Source organism: Thalassophryne amazonica, chromosome 13 (assembly GCF_902500255.1).
Source record: "Thalassophryne amazonica chromosome 13, fThaAma1.1, whole genome shotgun sequence".
NCBI lineage: Eukaryota > Metazoa > Chordata > Actinopteri > Batrachoidiformes > Batrachoididae > Thalassophryne > Thalassophryne amazonica.
In genome coordinates, this window is record NC_047115.1 from 47,586,715 (window position 1) to 47,607,846 (window position 21,132).

The following is a 21,132-nucleotide window of genomic DNA, read 5'->3' on the forward strand; positions in this document are numbered from 1 at the left end:
TCCTCAGCCTCCCCGGTAAGGTCTATTCCAGAGTACTGGAGAGGAGAATTCGACCGATGGTCGAACCTTGGATTCAGGAGGAGCAGTGTGGTTTTCGTCCTGGTCGCACCACACTGGACCAGCTCTACACGCTCCATCAGGTGCTCGATGGTTCATGGGTGTTCGCCCAACCAGTCCACATGTGTTTTGTGGATCTGGAGAAGGCGTTCGACCGTGTCCCTTGGGGCACCCTGTGGGGAGTGCTCCAGGAGTACGGGGTCCGGGGTCCTTTGCTAAGGGCTATCCGGTCCCTGTACGACCGCAGCAAGAGCTTGGTTCATATTGCCGGTATTAAGTCAAACCTGTTTCCAGTGCACGTTGGCCTCCGCCAGGCCTGCCCTTTTTCACCGGTTCTGTTCATTATTTTTATGGACAGAATTTCTAGGTGCAGCCAGGGTGTAGAGGGGGTCTGGTTTGGGAACCACAGAATCTCGTCTCTGCTGTTTGCAGACGATGTGGTTCTGTTGGCTTCGTCAAATCAGGACCTTCAGCGTGCACTGGGGCGGTTTGCAGCCGAGTGTGAAGCGTCTGGGATGAAAATCAGCACCTCCAAATCCGAGGCCATGGTTCTCGACCGGAAAAAGGTGCTTTGCCCTGTTCAGGTCGGTGGAGTGTCCTTGCCTCAAGTGGAGGAGTTTAAGTATCTCGGGGTCTTGTTCACGAGTGAGGGACGGATGGAGCGTGAGATCGATAGACAGATCGGTGCAGCATCTGCAGTGATGCGGTCGCTGTATCGGACCGTTGTGGTGAAGAGAGAGCTGAGTAGGGGGGCAAAGCTCTCGATTTACCAATCAATCTATGTTCCGATCCTCACCTATGGTCATGAGATTTGGCTCATGACCGAAAGAATGAGATCGCGAGTACAAGCGGCCGAGATGAGTTTCCTCCGCAGGGTGGCTGGGCGCTCCCTTAGAGATAGGGTGAGGAGCTCGGTCACTCGGGAGGAGCTCGGAGTCGAGCCGCTGCTCCTCCACATTGAAAGAAGTCAGTTGAGGTGGCTCGGGCATCTTTTCCGGATGCCCCCTGGACGCCTCGCTGGAGAGGTGTTCCGGGCATGTCCCATTGGGAGGAGGCCCCGGGGAAGACCCAGGACATGCTGGAGGGACTACATCTTTCGGCTGGCTTGGGAACACCTTGGGGTTCCCCTGGAGGAGATGGGGGAGGTGTGTGTGTGGATCGGGAGGTCTGGGCGGCTTTGCTTGAGCTGCTGCCCCCGCGACCCAACTCCGGATAAAGCGTAAGAAAATGGATGGACATCTGTAATCCCATGAAAGGCATGATGCACTCTTCAGCAGAGCAGTTTCCAGATGTTAACAGATACACTGTAGCTTTGCAGATGTTGTTTTGTTATAACCAATAGGCATTACTGCATACTGTACACAGTATCATTGTGAATATGCCCAGTAGGTCCCGTGTCGCAGTCACTTGTAATCAGCACTAACCTTGTGCGTAAAGTATGACACACAACTTTGGTGTTATGGATGATCAGACTTCATTACGTCATATTTGTAATCATCAATTGGGGTGAAAATCTGCAATGGAAGACTGGCTTTACTGTGTTTTTGTACTTGTTTTAAAATAAATTACAGTGGGCCTGATCTTATACCAGCAGCACAGAGCATAATGCAACTGTCATTGCTCATTTCCACCCATGTGGCAGTTACACCCATCTGTTCGTGTTGTTTGGTTTTCTGTATTAGGGATAGGTATCAATAAGATTTTATCGATATCGAGACCATTATCAATTACGCTTATCGATCCGATTCTTTATCGATCTGATTCCTTATCAATTCCCTTCTCGATACCTCTTGTGAATTTTTTGTGTACTAAAAGTAGGCATTACAGGTTGTCTGTGTCAGTGGGTCAAAGAGCCTTTTCTTATCGTGCACCCACTCTGTGGAACGGTCGGACCGTGAGGCAGTTGGAGTCCGTGGCCATTTTTAAGTCAAGACTTAAAGCCTATTTTTATTCTCTTTCTTATGTTTAGTTTTTATTTTTTAATCAGTTTTATTCTTTTACTTCTGTTTTTAGTTATGTATTTGAATTTTTAAATTTTTATTTATTCATTTAAATTTTTTATGTTGAACTGTTCTATGTGAGGCACCTTGAGATGGCTTTTGTTGTGATCTGGTGCTTTATAAGCTGATTAAATTGAATTGAAATTGAACAACATTTTATTGAGTCTTAAAGTAAATAAATATGAAATTGGTCACTGGATCCATAAACTGTACATAATAAACTCTACATGGTGGATCCTTGATCTCTGGACATAAATAGAAATAAACAAAATCTGTAGTTATTGTCAAAAGCATTTCCTTTCAGACATTATTGGCATGAATGTCTTTCCATAAATCTGAGCGGAACTCTTGCAGCTGGCTGCGGTTCACGTCAGCATCAGTTTAACTTATAAAGAATGCCGGATGTCTCATTTTGGGAAGAAAAAACATTTTAGGCAATTGTAGTTTCTTGTCTGTATTACAATGTTTGTAAGAGGTGTCATTTTATTTAAAGCGCCGATTCGCTTTGAAGTTATTAATTCCGACCGGACTCTGTCTCAGCAGAGAGCCGCGCAGCGTTTGGAGCTGTGACAACGAAACGGAGGACGATTCTCGTTTCTTGACTGCAACAAGACAAGCGTCCCAGTTAGTTACTTTAATCCACATAAAAGTGACTCACAATATTTTAATGGCTTTGAGAGGGGTTAAGACGCAGACTTGCCGTTTATGAAGAGCACCGAATCAAAGAACCAATGAGCTAGTGGATTGAAGCATTGATTCAATGGTTCACACTTTAAAGTGGTGTCGCGCTGCAGAAACGGTTGATTAGAGCCGCTGCAGGGTCTGTAATCAAAGTAGAGGAATCATCATTTTCCAGACAAACACCCTCAAAAACAACAGCTGCTCTGAAGGACCAGTAAGGGAATCGTTAAGCAAAAAGGCTATTGATATCGGTGGATTGAATCATTTCTTAACAATACTCGAAAAGAACCGGTTCTCAATACCCAACTCTATTCTGTATGGTTATGCTTTATGATTTGTTGTCACCTCATTCCTCTGGGGTGTGTGCGTGTGTGTGTGTGCACGGGTGTGTCTCCCCTTGTCTGTCATGCACCTTCTCCTTGCTTCCTGTGTGGGTGTGTCTCTCCTCATCTGTTGGGTGCACCTTCCACATGTTTATGTGTGTGGGTGTGTCCTTGCTGGATTGTCATGTGTGTACCACACACATGTCCGTGTGTGTGTGTATATACCATCCGTCTCCTGACCTCGTGTGTGTGTGGCTGACATGTGCACTGCCTTCGTGCCTTCTTTGTGTCTTGTGTATGTGTTGTGTCAAGTCCCTTGCACGTGTTGTTCACACTCTCTTTCTCTGACTGTCCACCTGTGTGTTGAATCCCAGCCTGTTTTTGGTGATAATGGCTTTTTTTTACTCTCACACCTGTGTCTGTAAGTTTTGCATTTGCGTCCGTCCACCTTCTTTGCCACACCTCTTCGGACCCGGACATTATATATAAGACCTTGGGGCCAGTACCCCTCCTGACAGGGTTGCGGTACATTAAACTCAAATCCTGCTGTTGGAAGAAGACAGGCGTCAGACAAGGAAAGTGTGGTGGCAGGGTGGAGGAATCAGTCTTGGTCACGGACTGTAAGCAGAGTGGTAAATCAGATTTGACATCTTTAAATTACTTGGATATTTCTTATTGTTTGAGTTTGATGACTTTCTGAATGAAAGCTTCAAATGTGATTTTTCCTAGTAGAACTTCACTACATTTCTTTTGGCTTCTCTCTTTTTCACTCAGAGTCACCACAACAAATCTGGTATGGTTCCACATATTGATTATTGGCACCCTTTATGCCAGATGCCTTTCCTGATACAACACCACACTACATAGAGAGTCGGCACAGGTGGCTTTAATCCAGGAACCTTCTGTTTTGGAAGTAAGTGCACTAACTACTTGGCCACCAATGGCAAGAACATGCAAGACAGTATTTAAAATGAAACCAAGACAGATCAAAACTGTATGATAACACCAAGAGGATTTCTAAAATTTTAATAACAGTTTTCAATAGTTTAAAGCTGCTATGACAGAAGTTTGGACCATCACAACTTATCAAGATTGTCCAAGACTCACCACAATGTGACAGTCATGGTGCTGTCTTGGTCAATATGTGGACACATAAACAAGGACAAACAAAGAGGTCACTAAAACTGTTGTTGTTGTACTGTTTAATGATCTTTAATGATTGTTTAATGGTTTCATGTTCATGTGTTCAAAACTGCTGAATATACTGCATTTCCTGGGGTTGCGGCTGTATGGCACACAGAAATTACTCTAAAAACAGATTTCTGCCTTACTTAATGTATTTCACACTGCTGATATTGTGAAGTTTATTTTAGCATAGTAACAATTCACTACTGTAATAAAACAGTAAATAATTAAAAATATAACTTAAACACATGATATATTTGATGTGTAAACTGATACTGACAGAAGAATTGTATTGGTTAGAGTACCAGACTTCTTTGAAGGTAGAATTGCAAACACTACGTCCAGCCAAATTTATACCATAAACGACTTCACGTGTGTGTATGTGTCCATGTCCGTACAAAGGCGGCACTCTTGGCATAATGGTTTTCTGTGTGTGTCAGTCGCCACATCACTCGATGGAAAAACTGAACACACGTGTCTTCGATGAAATAAAATGCTCACTAAAGTAGTGTTTGTTCATGCTAAAATTAATTGTTACTGTAATGCTATGTGATGCTAATGACTTCTAAAAATGACATCATTTTCAAGTTGTGAATGATTAAATCCACTATGAATCAGTGCTTTAATCAGTGCCTTGGTCAGGAAGTCAGTGAGTTCAAGTTTGAATAAACTGTGTTCAGGAGGAGAGGTACTGATTTGCTCTTTCAAATATTCTAAATGTCCTGTTTAATTTTGTCTGACTCTCTTCCAATAACTTTTAATATGAATCCTTTTATTTTCATATAACTGATAATAAAACTTTTTAAAACAATATGAAATACTATATTCAAATAATAATATAACATAAGTACACCTCTTTCGACATCCCACCTTCAAACACAGCCTCATACGACCATCCATGAAAAACCTACTTAAGCTCCTAATTTTCTATAGGAATTCAAACTTCCTACGGGCACTGCACCAGTATTTATTTATTTATATAAACAAAGCTTAAAACATGGTATGTACTTTTCACCAGGGCAAAGACAGCTCTGCTGTTAAATTTAATTAACGATGACTCTACAACCCCTGGCAAAAATTATGGAATCACCGGCCTCAGAGGATGTTCATTCAGTTGTTTAATTTTGTAGAAAAAAAGCAGATCACAGACATGACACAAAACTAAAGTCATTTCAAATGGCAACTTTCTGGCTTTAAGAAACAGTCAGTAACTGTTAATTTTTTAGACCAAGCAGAGGAAAAAAATATGGAATCACTCAATTCTGAGGAAAAAAATTATGGAATCACCCTGTAAATTTTCATCCCCCAAATTAACACCTGCATCAAATCAGATCTGCTCATTGACATTGACCCTATGCCATGACATTGACCCTATGTGTCTTTTTGCAAGGAATGTTTTTGCAGTTTTTGCTCTATGGCAAGATGCATTATCATCTTGAAAAATGATTTCATCATCCCCAAACATCCTTCAATTGTCCAAAATATCAACATAAACTTGTGCATTTATTGATGATGTAATGACAGCCATCTCCCCAGTGCCTTTACCTGACATGCAGCCCCATATCATCAATGACTGTGGAAATTTACATGTTCTCTTCAGGCAGTCATCTTTATAAATCTCATTGGAACGGCACCAAACAAAAGTTCCAGCATCATCACCTTGCCCAATGCAGATTCGAGATTCATCACTGAATATGACTTTCATCCAGTCATCCACAGTCCACAATTGCTTTTCCTTAGCCCATTGTAACCTTGTTTTTTTCTGTTTAGGTGTTAATGATGCCTTTCGTTTAGCTTTTCTGTATGTAAATCCCATTTGCTTTAGGCGGTTTCTTACAGTTCGGTCACAGACGTTGACTCCAGTTTCCTCCCATTCGTTCCTCATTTGTTTGTTGTACATTTTTCGATTTTTGAGACATATTGCTTTAAGTTTTCTGTCTTGATGCTTTGTCTTCCTTGGTCTACCAGTATGTTTGCCTTTAACAACCTTCCCATGTTGTTTGTATTTGGTCCAGAGTTTAGACACAGCTGACTGTGAACAACCAACATCTTTTGCAACATTGCGTGATGATTTACTCTCTTTTAAGAGTTTGATAATCCTCTCCTTTGTTTCAATTGACATCTCTCGTGTTGGAGCCATGATTCATGTCAGTCCACTTGGTGCAACAGCTCTCCAAGGTGTGATCACTCCTTTTTAGATGCAGACTAACGAGCAGATCTGATATGATGCAGGTGTTAGTTTTGGGGATGAAAATTTACAGGGTGATTCCATAATTTTTTCCTCAGAATTGAGTGATTCCATATTTTTTTCCTCTGCTTGGTCTAAAAAAGTAACCGTTACTGACTGCCACAATCTTTTTTTCTTGATTTCTTATAGTGTTTCTTAAAGCCAGAAAGTTGCCATTTGAAATGACTTTAGTTTTGTGTCATGTCTGTGATCTGCTTTTTTTCTACAAAATTAAACAACTGAATGAACATCCTCCGAGGCCGGTGATTCCATAATTTTTGCCAGGGGTTGTATAATAATGCACTGCCTCTAAATTGCTATACAGTTAAAATAAATTCCCCAACAGACTATATTTCCATTGTGCACCAACTATTATGACAGGATATAAAGCAGGAAAAATTCACAATTCGTACCTTTACAGAATCAATGTGAGCAACTTGTTTCATTGTTTGGAATTTAAATGATTTTGCCTGAGAAAGAAATCCCACAACAGGATGGTGATTAAGTTAAAGAAATCTTATTTTTAAAGCAAGATACCACAAGCAAAAAAACAAAAGTTCTCACAAACCTACTTACAAAGTTTTTGAACAAATGTAGGAACCAATTAACCAACAATAAACAACCAAACAACCAACAGTGCATGCAGAAAGTATTCAGTGCTGCACTTTGTCCACATTTTGTTATGTTACAGCTTTATCCCAAAATGGAACAAATTCATTTTTTTCCCTCAAACGTCTACACACAATACCCCATAATGACAATGTCATAAAAGTTATTTTTTGAGATTTTTGCAAATGTATTAAAAATAAGATTAAAAAAAGGAAATCACATATACATAAGTATTCACAGCCTTTCTTTGAAGCTTAAAATTGACCTCAGGTGCATCCTGTTTCCACTGATAATCTGTGGACCTCAAAGACAGGACTGTCTTGAGGTACAAATCTGAGGAAGGATACAGAAACATTTCTGCTGCTTTTAAGGTTTCAATGAGCACAGTGGCCTCCATCAACCATAAATGAAAGAAGTTTAGATCTACCAGGACTTTTCCTAGATCTGACTGCCCATTTAAACTAAGCCATCAGGGGAGAAGGGCCTTAGTCAGGGAGGTGACCAAGAACCCGATGGTCATTATATCAGAGCTCCAGTATTCTCTGGAGCAATTCACCAATCAGGCCTGTATGGTAGAGTGGCCAGATGGAAGCTTCTCCTTACTAAAACACACATAGCAGCTCAACTGGAGTTTGCCAAAATGCACCTGAAGGACTCTCAGACCATGAGAAACAAAATTCTCTAGTCTGATGAGACAAAGATGGAACTCTTTAGCATGAATGCCAAGCGTCATGTTTGGAGGGAAGTAGGCACCGCTCATCACCTAGCCAATACCATCCCTACACTGAAGCATGGTGGTGGCAGGATCACGCTGTGGTGATGTTTTTCAGTAGCAGGAACTGGGAGACAAGTCAGGATTGAGGGAAAGATGAATGCAACAATGTACAGAGACATCCTGAATGAAAACCTGCTCCAGAGCACTCATAACCTCAAACTGGGGTGACAGTTCATCTTTCAGCTGGACAATGACCCTAAGCACACAGCCAAGATATCAAAGGAGTGGCTTCAGGACAACTATGTGAATGTCCTTGAGTGGCCCAGCCAGAGCCCAGATGTGAATCTGATTGAACATCAATGGGGAGATCTGAAAATGGCTGTTTACCAACGCTCCTCATCTGGCCTGATGGAGCTTGAGAGGTGCTACAAAGTGGAATGGGCATAGCTGTTGTGGAATTTTCATGATGAAATAAGCAGAGAAATGAGACCAGTGAGCAAGAAACACCAGGAATCAATATGATACAATGCAGACAGTTTTTAATGCAGTTGAAGCACATCAACAGATGCATCTGCAGGAGCCCCCAATGGGTAATGCATGCAAATTTAAAACCCTGTCTTCTGATCTTAGAAACTCAGACAGCCATCTTAAGGACCCCTGCCTTAGTAAAACAAATCCATAATATAGACATGGCCTTCAGTTAGTCTGGGACACAATCAGATGTTATGTCATGGACTTGGAGAAACACAACCTGTTCTATCAAAACAGGCCAGCAGGCAGTGGATGGTCCTGACCCATAATGCAGACATGGAAGAACAACAATTTTTCACTGACATACCTGCCCAACGATAGGCGTGCCAAGCTTGCAACATCATATTCAAGAAGACTTGAAGCTGTAATTGCTGCCAAAGTTGCATCAACAACATATTGCGCAAACGGTGTGAATAATTGTGTACATGTAATTTCTGTGTTTTATTTTGAATAAATTTAAACAAAAACTTTTTTGTGTTGTCATTATGGGGTGTTGTGAGTAGAATTATAAGGGAAAAAAATGAATTCATTCCATTTTGGAATAAGGCTGTAAATAAAATGTGGAAAAATTGAAGTGCTCTGAATACTTTCTGGATGCACTGTAAACATTTGGTATAGTACAAACAGCCTGAAAGCAAATAATCTGCTATCTCCCTATCTCTCAGCATAACTGTTCTTGGATGAATGAAGAAGTTTCCAAACTAAATGCTTTCATTTATCTCTAGAGGAAATCTGTGGTTAGGACTATTTAGACCTGGTATGAAATCATGTTTGGAATCAGCTCCATCATTTACGAAGAATTGATTCTGTAGGTAATCAAGGATCATAAACTAGTGGTGCTGCTTTGCTGAGTCTCACATCTGAATCATCAAGGCTGAATATAACTGAACAAGTCACTTTGTTTTACAACATCTCAGCCAGAAGTCAATTGGTTCCAAATCATAAAGTCCTTCGGTGCAGGAAATGATATAGTCCCTTTGGCTTCCACACATTGGATTTAGGAGTCCTTGACTCCACAGTTTATTGGTCGCTGGCACTGATCTACACAAAGATCAATCGGGAAAAAAAAGCCTGACCTTGTTGGAAATGTCCACTCTGAGTTCATATGAGGATGAGGCGATGATATGTTGCTCCATCAAAGGTTAACAGGAGAACATGAATCTGATGGAAAAATGCATAATAATAATTGGTGTAATACATGAATAAACAGCTACTGAACGTGAGTCCATTCTCATGTACGTATTACACAGGTCTGGTCAATATTATTGACACCTGTGAATATAAAAGCCAGAAATTAAGGAAAAACATGTTCATAAAAGATGAAGAAAAAATGTAGATGAAGACAAAAGTTGAAGGATCCACAGTTTCTCTTATCAGAGACACAGAAGTCTATAACTCCTTCTGACTTGTCATGGGTGTCTCAGTGGCTTCTCTCACTCTCCTTCTTTCACAACAACTCAGTTTTTGAGAAATGTCGCGTTGTGCATGTTCTGCCAGGAAGACTCAGATTTCAAAGTTTCCTTTCATATTCACCTAAACAATAACAGCTGTAATCTATAATAGGAAGCAGCTGGTCCCCCTTTCAGTCATCAACTCAAAACCAATAGGAAGTGTCCATGTATTTGAAAAAGTCCACGCTAAATCACTTCTCGGCTGATCACAGTCGCAAACCAGGACACAACCTCCTCCACACCACCGCCATCAGTCAGTCCCCATCTGACACCAGGGGTATGCTCTACCCCTGCCTTCTTCTAACAACAGGATCTGAGATTTAATTACTCCACTCTAGATTAAAATCTTAACACTTTCTTGTCTCCTCAGTCTTTATGGAAGAAGTACCTGCTCCAGACAGCGAAAGCTTCAAATCAATTGATGCACGATCACAGTCAGAACCACAGGTGGTTCTGAAGCCTGCAGAAAGCTCCTATTTTGAGGGTTGGTGGTGGGATTGGCACTCCAGGTTTTGCAAACAAACATTCTTTTTGGTCAAAAGTCAAAGAGAAACCATGTTACTGCTCTCTGTAGGAGTAACTCTGCTCAGTGTGCTTGGGTCAGTAGCATCTTGGTGAGGGAGACATTCTAGTCACAGTTTCACTCAGATGCCAATGGAAGTCCCAGAGGAGACACTCTTCTGGTCATGGCATATTCCATTGTGGAAACTAGAGCTGTTACAAATTACTATTTTGATAGTCGACTAGTCAACGATTATTTTTGTGATTAGTCGACTAGCTGGATCATACGGAAATTGCAGCTTATCACATGAGCTGACAGTGATGTTGCCAGCTACGCGTCCTCCCTCTCTGACGCATTTTTTTTTCCCCCGGGGACTCATAGAATTTTCCAGGGACCCACTCAAATCACCACCTGTGGGCCCCGGGACTCACTATATTGAAAACCTAGCAACATTACTGTGAGCAACTGAACATACAGCTGCTCTTATATTACCATCATTTGCTTCCAGCTTGAGGTATTTAAGGTATGTGCAAACTAAAATCAAACACAATTAAGATGATCATTTGATTTGTAATGAACTTTGCTCACAGACTGATTGCCAGAAACAGGACATGTCCACATCCAGTAAAAAGTCCGAACACCTCCAGTCCACTCACGGATGATTCATTCGCATGCACAATTAAAAGAAAGAAAAAAAAAAACTGTCTGGCTGCTGCAGTTCCTCGCTCTCCCCTCAAACTGTCTCATCACTGTGTTAAATAAAAGGACAAAAAAGGACATAAGTCCTGCTCACAGACTGACTGCCAGAGACAGGACATGTCCACATCAAGTATAACTCCAGACATTTCCACATTTACTAACGGACGGTTCATTCATGCTCGCATGCAAGAACAAATATAAACTACTAGAAAAATCAGAGTGCACAGTCTGGCTGCAGCCGAACTGTGCACTCTGATTTCTCTGTGCAGAGAACCTGCAGGCTGCATTCTCACCTCTTCTCTTCTCTGCTCCCCTGCTGCGGGCACCTGATGCAGACATTCCTGCATCGTCATGACGCCACAGGAAGCCCCGGTGTGAAAGGGGCTTTAGACTCGTCGACTACTAAATTAGTTGTCAACGGTTTCAATAGTCAACGTAGTCGTGACTACTCGACTAGTCATGGCAGCCCTAGTGGAAACTGGCACTGGGATGTGCCTAGAAGATTTTATCTAAAGATTATAGGCAGATCAGTCTGATTGTTTTTGTACTCTTAATGGGTCAGATGAAAATAAAACACTTCACGTTTGTTTTTCCCACGCAACTGTGGTCTGAAAGGGCAACATTGAGGTGGTATCGTACCTGGACATGAAGTTGTCAAACTAGTTTGACCTGTTTATACCTCTATTCCACAGAGTGCTCTTCCTTCCCGTTTCATTGCGAATAGCAAATCGAGTGTGTTTTGAAGCATCACATTAACGTCTTGAGGCATCTTTTGTCAATCCTGTACAAACTTGGTATGCGTAGAAGTTACAGCCATCTGCACATCCTGATTCATCAAACGGGCATCATTACGCGCCGTCTGGTTGGTTGTTTGTAGTCGTAATCGTGTTCAGAAAATCTTTAAATGGGGTAGTCCTTTTGAGTACAGCTTGATACTTGTTTGACTGTGCTCCATCGGGGTAAAAATGTGAAACAAAAGCAGCGTTTGTTGCGGTTCTGGCTGAGAACACAGCCAGACGCAGCTTTACTTTTGTTTTCAAGTGGGTTGCCAGGTCTGCACTTTATAAGTCCGCCTGATAGGATGTATGCCGAAGTAAGCCGTTTCATCCCATTTTTGTACTTTTTCTGGATCATGGGGGATTGTAAGAGAACGGTGTCCTGTGGAATAGGGGTGTTCAGTGTAGAGAATGCTGGTGACATTTGCCGGATTTAGTTTGAACAGGGGTCAAAAAATAAAGTTGTCAAAATCATGATGAAAATTACACTGTTCAACACGATTTTTCTTGCATGGAGTTTTTCAACAGATATTGGGTAATTTGGGGGCGCTGAATCCGAATCTGGTGTATATTTTGCCAATCACGTCACATTTTTGAGATATGAAAACATATTTCTCGTATCAAGCATAGAAACAAAAGCTGTAGTCTCGCACACCTCTTCGGCGCCATGAATGATATTACGGATCTTGTTCACATTTCATGAACCCAGTTTAAAAACTATGCTTTACAAGCTGCTTTTGTGCATATTAGTGGCATCAAACTGAATGAGCAACTTTTGCGTAATCCATCAATAAGGAACATGCAGATTGTACACGATGTGATAGAGAAAATATGAGGTCAAATTTAGATTCAGCACCCTAAAATTACCCTAAATAAGTTCTCAAGGTCCATGAAAGAAAAAAAAAACATTTTTTGTTGACCAGTGTTATTGTTTGAGTAATAGGATTTAAAAACAGAATATTTTTGACTATTTAAAATGTTTGGTGTTCAAAATAATAGATGAAGAAGTTCAACATCCAGCAGATTATATAACACAAATGTATTCTTGTACAATGACAACTATGCAAACTACTCCTTTTTAACCATCTGAAGACAAGGAGTATTTTCTCAATGTTGCCTTACCTTCAGTAAATAAAATCAATCATCATTTCCAGCTAGATGTTATTTGTCTATCGTCTACACAGAAATATCCACAAATATCTGTTGCTTACGGAACCCGGGAGAGGTCATTTAAAGTGATTTTTTTTTTTCTGACCATGATAATTTGTGCGCACGTTTTCCTTTAATTGAGCCCACGAATTAATAAAATGTGCTCTCAAATTAATAAAACGTGCACACATTTTCCTGGCCGTGATCATTCGTGCGCATGTTTTAATGGCCGTGATAATTTGTGCTCACGTTTTCCTTTAATCGAGCCCTTGAATTAATAAAACGTGCGCACATTTTCTTTTAATCCAGACCTGGAATTAATAAAACATGCTCACGTTTTCCTTTCGTTCAAAATTAACTTCATAATATGACCTAAATTGTCACCCTCACAACGGGGAGACGATTCACCCTCAGCATCCTTTTTAATGTGCTTAAACTCCAGATGATGCCATGCTGGGTAGCTGGTGTTTTCTGTATGTCCTTGTGCGCCCAAACCATGATGATACACTCTGACCAGATCCATTTCTAATGGGGAAATGTGTTACACTGTCTGCTGGTTTGTTGCCTAACAGCCAACATTTATGTGTCACAAAAATTGAATGCACGTTTATGCACACAATGTAATAAAACGAGCGCACAGCATAACAAAACGTGAACACAATATAACAAACGTGAGCACAATATAACAAAACGTGCGCACAATATAACAAAACGTGAGCACAACATAATAAAACGTGTGCACAATATAACAAAACGTGAGCACAACATAATAAAACGTGTGCACAATATAACAAAACGTGCGCACAATATAACAAAACGCGAGCATAATATAACAAAACGTGAGCACAATATAACAAAACGTGAGCACAACATAATAAAACGTGTGCACAATATAACAAAACGTGCACACAATATAACAAAACGTGAGCACAATATAATAAAATGTGCGCACAATATAACAAAACGTGAGCACGTTCTTGTTGTGTGGGCCGCCAGAAGAGGATGTACTGCTGGCCCACCACCAAAGGGTGCCCTGCCTGAAGTGCGGGCTTCAGGCACGAGAGGGCGCTGCCGCCACGGACACAGCCGGGAGTGACAGCTGTCACTCATTAATTCCTGACAGCTGTCACACATTCTTCATCATCGCACTCCATAAAGACCAGACGTCATCTCCACCTCATCGCCGAGATATCATACTTCATTGGAGGTAATACTCTCAGCCTTTTTGTGAGATTTATAAATCTGTTATTGTGAGTGTTTGCAGGAGAACCGGTCGTTTTTGCGGAGGCTGTGCAAGACGGCGCTCCTTTTCATCTGAGACCGCTGCAACATATTGAGTGAGAGGTGGAGGTGGCATTCCCACCGCTGTTGTTACTGGGTGTACACACACCCACACTTGACTGTCTTTGTTCTTCGCCAGCAGTACCAGATCCGACAGTCGGGGACGGTGATCACCTGGGAATTCGGGACTTGGCGGCTCCAGTATTCACCAGATTCTGTGGGGGCGGAAATCGTGTGGTTCCAGCTCTTATCAAGGACAGACGTCTTCTATCCTCGAGCCTGCCCACACGTCACCTTTGTAATTTGACTGTAATTATATTCTGAGATTGTCTGTATGTTCGTTGTGCACGTTTCACAACATTAAATTGTTACCTTTTGGCTCATCTATTGACCGTTCATTTGCGCCCCCTGTTGTGGGTCCGTGTTACTACACTTTCACAACAGGATATCTCGGCCAGCGTCATGGACTCCGAGGGGCGTCACCCGGCTGTTGAACGACCAATGGGAGAGCAGGGAGCGCAGGCGTCTGCAGGAGGCATGATTGGTGAGCTACAGCACATTCTCACCACCTTTACGGCTCGGTTGGACCAAATGACCGAGCAAAACATCCTCCTGAACCGCAGGGTGGAGGCTCTCTCCGCACAGATGGCGGCGAGCGCTCAGGGAGCTGCTGCAGCTCGTCCTCCTGCCGACCCTGTGCAGAATATGAACGTTCCAGTGGTGGTTCAACAACCCCTCCCACCATCCCCTGAAGCATACATAAGCCCTCCTGAGCCGTACGGAGGTTGTGTGGAGACGTGCGCGGACTTTCTCATGCAATGTTCGCTCGTCTTCGCACAACGTCCCGTCATGTACGCGTCAGATGCTAGTAAAATAGCTTATGTGATTGCTCTGCTTCGGGGTAAAGCACGCGCCTGGGCTACTGCGCTCTGGGAACAGAACTCACGGTTGTTATCAGCATACACTGGGTTTGTGGGCGAGTTCAGAACAGTGTTTGATCACCCTAACAGAGGAGAGACCGCTTCAACCGTGCTGCTGTCAATGAGACAGGGACGCGAGAGCGCAGCCGCTTATGCAGTCAACTTCCGCATCGCGGCTGCGAGGTCCGGCTGGAATAACGTTGCGTTCCGCGCCGCCTTCATAAACGGACTGTCGTTGGTTCTGAAGGAGCAGCTGGTAGCTAAGGAGGAACCGCGGGATTTAGATGGGCTTATCGATCTCGTTATACAGTTAGACAATCGGTTGGAGGAACGCCGTCGGGAGCGAGGCGAAGGACGTGACCGGATACGCGCCGCCCCTCTCCCTTCCAGGTTCGAAAAGGCGCCGCCCTCCCCACGCTCCACAACCACAGCGCTCCGTGGGGTAACAGCTCCCCCTGCTGATGTTGTTAGGGAAACGCACAGGGCCAAAATGAGGAGGCTGATCCGCGGGGAGTGTTTTCTCTGCAGCTCAAAGGAGCACATACAGAAAAACTGCCCCAAACGGCCAAAACGACAACACTCACCATTAGAGACTGGGCTAAGGGGGGGTCAAAACATTCAATTGAGACACACACAGATTGCCACACGACTCCCAGTCACAATCCTGAGCGGGGATTTAACCCTTCAAGCCCCAGCACTGGTGGACACGGGGTCAGAAGGGAATCTGCTAGACAGCAGATGGGCAAGGGAGGTAGGGCTCCCTCTGGTGGCGCTTCCTTCGCCATTACAGGTTCGGGCACTAGATGGCACCCTCCTCCCTTTACTCACACACAAGACACAACCAGTAACTCTGGTGGTGTCTGGAAACCATCGGGAGGAGATTGAGTTTTTTGTAACTCCTTCTACCTCCCGCGTGATTTTGGGCTTCCCATGGATGTTGAAGCACAATCCCCGGATTGATTGGCCATCTGGGGTGGTGGTTCAGTGGAGCGAAACCTGCCATCGAGTGTGTTTAGGATCCTCGGTTCCTCCCGGTTTACAGGCTAAGGAGGAGGTCAAAGTCCCTCCCAATCTGACGGCAGTGCCGGTTGAGTACCACGATCTTGCTGACGTCTTCAGCAAGGATCTGGCACTCACCCTTCCCCCGCACTGTCCGTATGATTGTGCCATTGATTTGGTTCCAGGCGCTGAGCTCCCGTCCAGCAGGCTGTACAACCTCTCACGACCTGAGCGCGAATCAATGGAGACCTACATCCGGGACTCATTAGCTGCCGGCTGATCCGGAACTCCACCTCCCCGATGGGGGCAGGTTTCTTTTTTGTGGGCAAGAAAGATGGCGGACTCCGTCCATGCATTGATTACAGGGGGCTGAATGAGATTACGGTTCGCAATCGATACCCGTTGCCATTGTTGGATTCCGTGTTCACCCCCTGCATGGAGCCAAAATCTTTACTAAGCTGGATCTTAGAAATGCGTATCACCTGGTTCGGATCCGGAGGAGAGACGAATGGAAGACGGCATTTAACACCCCGTTAGGTCACTTTGAGTACCTGGTCATGCCGTTCGGCCTCACCAACGCCCCCGCGACGTTCCAAGCCTTGGTTAACGACGTCTTGCGGGACTTCCTGCACCGATTCGTCTTCGTATATCTGGACGATATTCTCATCTTTTCTCCGGATCCTGAGACCCATGTCCAGCATGTACGTCAGGTCCTGCAGCGGTTATTAGAGAACCGACTGTTTGTGAAGGGCGAGAAGTGCGAGTTTCACCGCACATCTTTGTCCTTCCTGGGGTTTATCATCTCCTCTAACTCCGTCGCCACTGATCCGGCCAAGGTTGCGGCGGTGAGAGATTGGCCCCAACCAACAAGCCGTAGGAAGCTGCAACAGTTCCTCGGCTTTGCTAATTTCTATAGGAGGTTCATTAAGGGCTACAGTCAGGTAGTTAGCCCCCTGACAGCCCTGACCTCTACAAAAGTCCCCTTCACCTGGTCGGATCGGTGCGAAGCCGCGTTCAAGGAGTTGAAAGACGGTTCTCTACTGCGCCAGTTTTGGTGCAGCCCGACCCTAGCCGCCAGTTCGTGGTTGAAGTGGACGCCTCTGACTCAGGGATAGGAGCCGTGCTGTCCCAGAGCGGAGAGACCGATAAGGTTCTTCACCCGTGTGCCTACTTTTCACGCAGGTTGACCCCGGCTGAACGGAACTATGACGTCGGCAATCGAGAACTCCTTGCGGTGAAAGAGGCTCTTGAGGAGTGGAGACACCTGTTGGAGGGAGCGTCTGTGCCGTTCACAGTTTTCACTGACCATCGGAACCTGGAGTATATCAGGACCGCCAAGCGGCTGAACCCCAGGCAAGCCCGCTGGTCACTGTTCTTCGGGCGTTTTGACTTCCGGATCACCTATGGCCCCGGGACCAAGAACCAGAGGTCGGATGCCTTGTCCCGGGTACACGAAGAGGAGGTCAAAACTGCACTGTCGGATCCACCGGAGCCCATCCTGCCGGAGTCCACTATTGTGGCCACCCTCACCTGGGACGTGGAGAAGATCGTCCGGGAGGCCCTGGCACGGAGCCTGGACCCAGGTACAGGTCCGAAGAACCGTTTATACGTCCCACCAGAGGCCAGAGCTGCAGTCTTGGACTTCTGTCACGGTTCCAAGCTCTCCTGTCATCCAGGAGTGCGAAGGACCGTGGCAGTTGTCCAGCAGCGCTTCTGGTGGGCGTCTATGGAGGCCGATGTCCGGGAGTATATCCAGGCCTGCATCACCTGTGCCAGGGGCAAGGCTGACCACAGGAAGGCCCAAGGACTACTCCAACCGCTTCCTGTGCCTCATCGCCCCTGGTCCCACATCGGCCTGGATTTCGTCACGGGCCTCCCGCCGTCCCAGGGCAACACCGCCATCTTCACGATAGTGGACCGATTCTCCAAGGCGGCCCACTTCGTGGCCCTCCCGAAGCTCCCAACAGCCCAGGAGACAGCAGACCTCCTGGTCCACCATGTTGTCCGTCTGCATGGGATACCCACCGACATCGTCTCAGATCGTGGTCCCCAGTTCTCCTCACACGTCTGGAGGAGCTTCTGCAGGGAACTGGGGGAGAGGTCGGTGTGCCCTCGGTCCAGGCCCACCTGCGGAAGTGCCGTCGGGTGTGGCGCTCCGCCCATTCTGCCTTGTTGAAGGCCCGGACGAGGGCGAAGACCCATGCAGACCGCCGATGATCCCCGGCCCCTGCTTACCAGCCCGGGCAGGAGGTGTGGCTGTCCACGAAGGACATCCCCCTCCAAGTGGACTCCCCCAAGTTGAAGGACCGGTACATTGGACCTTTCAAGATCCTCAAAATCCTCAGTCCTGCTGCAGTGAAGCTCCGATTCCCAGCTTCACTGCGGATCCACCCGGTTTTCCATGTGTCCAGACTCAAGCCTCACCACACCTCACCCCTCTGTGCTCCCGGTCCGACACCGCCTCCTGCCCGGATCATTGACGGGGAGCCGGCTTGGACAGTGCGCCAGCTCCTGGACGTCCGTCGAATGGGCCGGGGGTTCCAGTACTTGGTGGACTGGGAAGGGTATGGACCCGAAGAACGCTCCTGGGTGAAGAGGAGCTTCATCCTGGACCCGGCCCTCCTGGCCGATTTCTACCGCAGACACCCGGTCCTGTTGTGTGGGCCGCCAGAAGAGGATGTACTGCTGGCCCACCACCAAAGGGCGCCCTGCCTGAAGTGCGGGCTTCAGGCACGAGAGGGCGCTGCCGCCACGGACACAGCCGGGAGTGACAGCTGTCACTCATTAATTCCTGACAGCTGTCACACATTCTTCATCATCGCACTCCATAAAGACCAGACGTCATCTCCACCTCATCGCCGAGATATCATACTTCATTGGAGGTAATACTCTCAGCCTTTTTGTGAGATTTATAAATCTGTTATTGTGAGTGTTTGCAGGAGAACCGGTCGTTTTTGCGGAGGCTGTGCAAGACGGCGCTCCTTTTCATCTGAGACCGCTGCAACATATTGAGTGAGAGGTGGAGGTGGCATTCCCACCGCTGTTGTTACTGGGTGTACACACACCCACACTTGACTGTCTTTGTTCTTCGCCAGCAGTACCAGATCCGACAGTCGGGGACGGTGATCACCTGGGAATTCGGGACTTGGCGGCTCCAGTATTCACCAGGTTCTGTGGGGGCGGAAATCGTGTGGTTCCGGCTCTTCTCAGGACAGACGTCTTCTATCCTCGAGCCTGCCCACACGTCACCTTTGTAATTTGACTGTAATTATTTCTGAGATTGTCTGTATGTTCGTTGTGCACGTTTCACAACATTAAATTGTTACCTTTTGGCTCATCTATTGACCGTTCATTTGCGCCCCCTGTTGTGGGTCCGTGTCACTACACTTTCACAACAGTTCTCTCCACATGCAAAACATTTTGCAATGACACTTCCAGGGCTCCGTAGTTGCTGGATGAAAAGTTGGACATAATAGCTCATCCACTTGTTTTTTTTTTTTTTTTATGACAATATGATTTGTTCATATGACTGAATAAAAAATACAAAGTGTTTTCAGGCTGACAGAACTATTTTTCTTTTTTTTTTACATTCATGAGGGTTCGGTAGCAGTATGAACAGGACAGTAGAGTCAGCTTTGAACCCCTGTGTGATATTGCAGGATTTGACCACATCCGGGGACAGCCGCGTGAATACGGCAGAAACTAATCCCCGGGCGGAGTGTGGGAGTTTCAGCACAAACCATTCAGCCCGGCTTGGTAAAAAAAAAGTATACTCGCCGTCACCTAGCGGACATGCTGGTTTAAAGATGAGTGAGTGAGTGGGGTACTGAAAACCTGCTTGGGCCATGGACTCTTAGATCATTTATTCAATGCATGAACAATAGCAATAAAAACAAGTGTCGGAATTGAATTTTTTATTAAGTATATGTCATGACTTCAGTTTCCATTGTCGTCACCCTCAAATGTTTTCATACTCTTGATGCAATACAGTCATCTGCAGTCGTGAGTTCCTTTTATAATGCAGTTGTAATGTGTTGCGGGCATGTATGCATGCATCATGTTCTCTTATGTGTATTCCGTGCACGACTGTGCTGTCAGGGTTTTGGCTTTGCTTGCTCGGAGAGGTTGCATTTAGCAGCAGTCTTCCTTGCAGCTTGTGCACACGTCTTGCTAACAGGACTGATTTTACGGAGCAGGTGCAAATGTGCAGCAAGATTAAAATACCTGTGTGCCACAACGAAAGAGTGTTCAAGTCTTGACATACCTCACAAGTCAAAAGATTTGGTAACATTCCCAGATAACAGCTGAGGTGCTGCATTTCTCATTATGTTACTCCAGAGTGCCGTAACGCTGCAACAAAGGAGGAAGAGATGCTTTTTGCACGTTTTACAGCACAGTGGAGCAAAACGCCACACACAGCAACTTTTGTGGATATTATTCTGAGTTTTCCAGGTGTGGATGTCTCTGTGTAGGTTAATTTAGTAACACGGGTGCGACACAATCCTGTATTTGAATCCAAATACTGGACCAGAGTTCTGTTAGGTCCAAATTTTTAGACAGTGACAATAATCACCCAAAATGAGGTTGGCCTGTTATGTTTTGTTATATTAGCTGACAAGCATAATATTTGTCAGTAAGTAGTGTGGGTCAATCATCAACTGAATGGTTGAAGTGTCTTTTCAGTATTTCAACATACTGGCTGTGTCTAATTTCTGGGTCCACATCCTTCAATGGCTGAATTTTTCGACCCGTATATGTTATAATGACATGACAAGGCTCTTTAAAGTGACCCACTATGGTAGCTTGTTGCGTGCTGCTGTCAAGGTTGCTAGGCAATAGAGGGTATAATAGAGCTAAGTTAATGACACAATTGCAAAATTTCAGAACCACTGGTTCAGGCTTTAAATCTTCATAGACTTTAGCCCCTGATCTGAGACACAGCCATTGATTCCCAAAACTGCTCAAACATGCAAATGAACTCATCGTACATCAAATCTACATGAATGTGAAGAAAAGCTGTAGAAAAA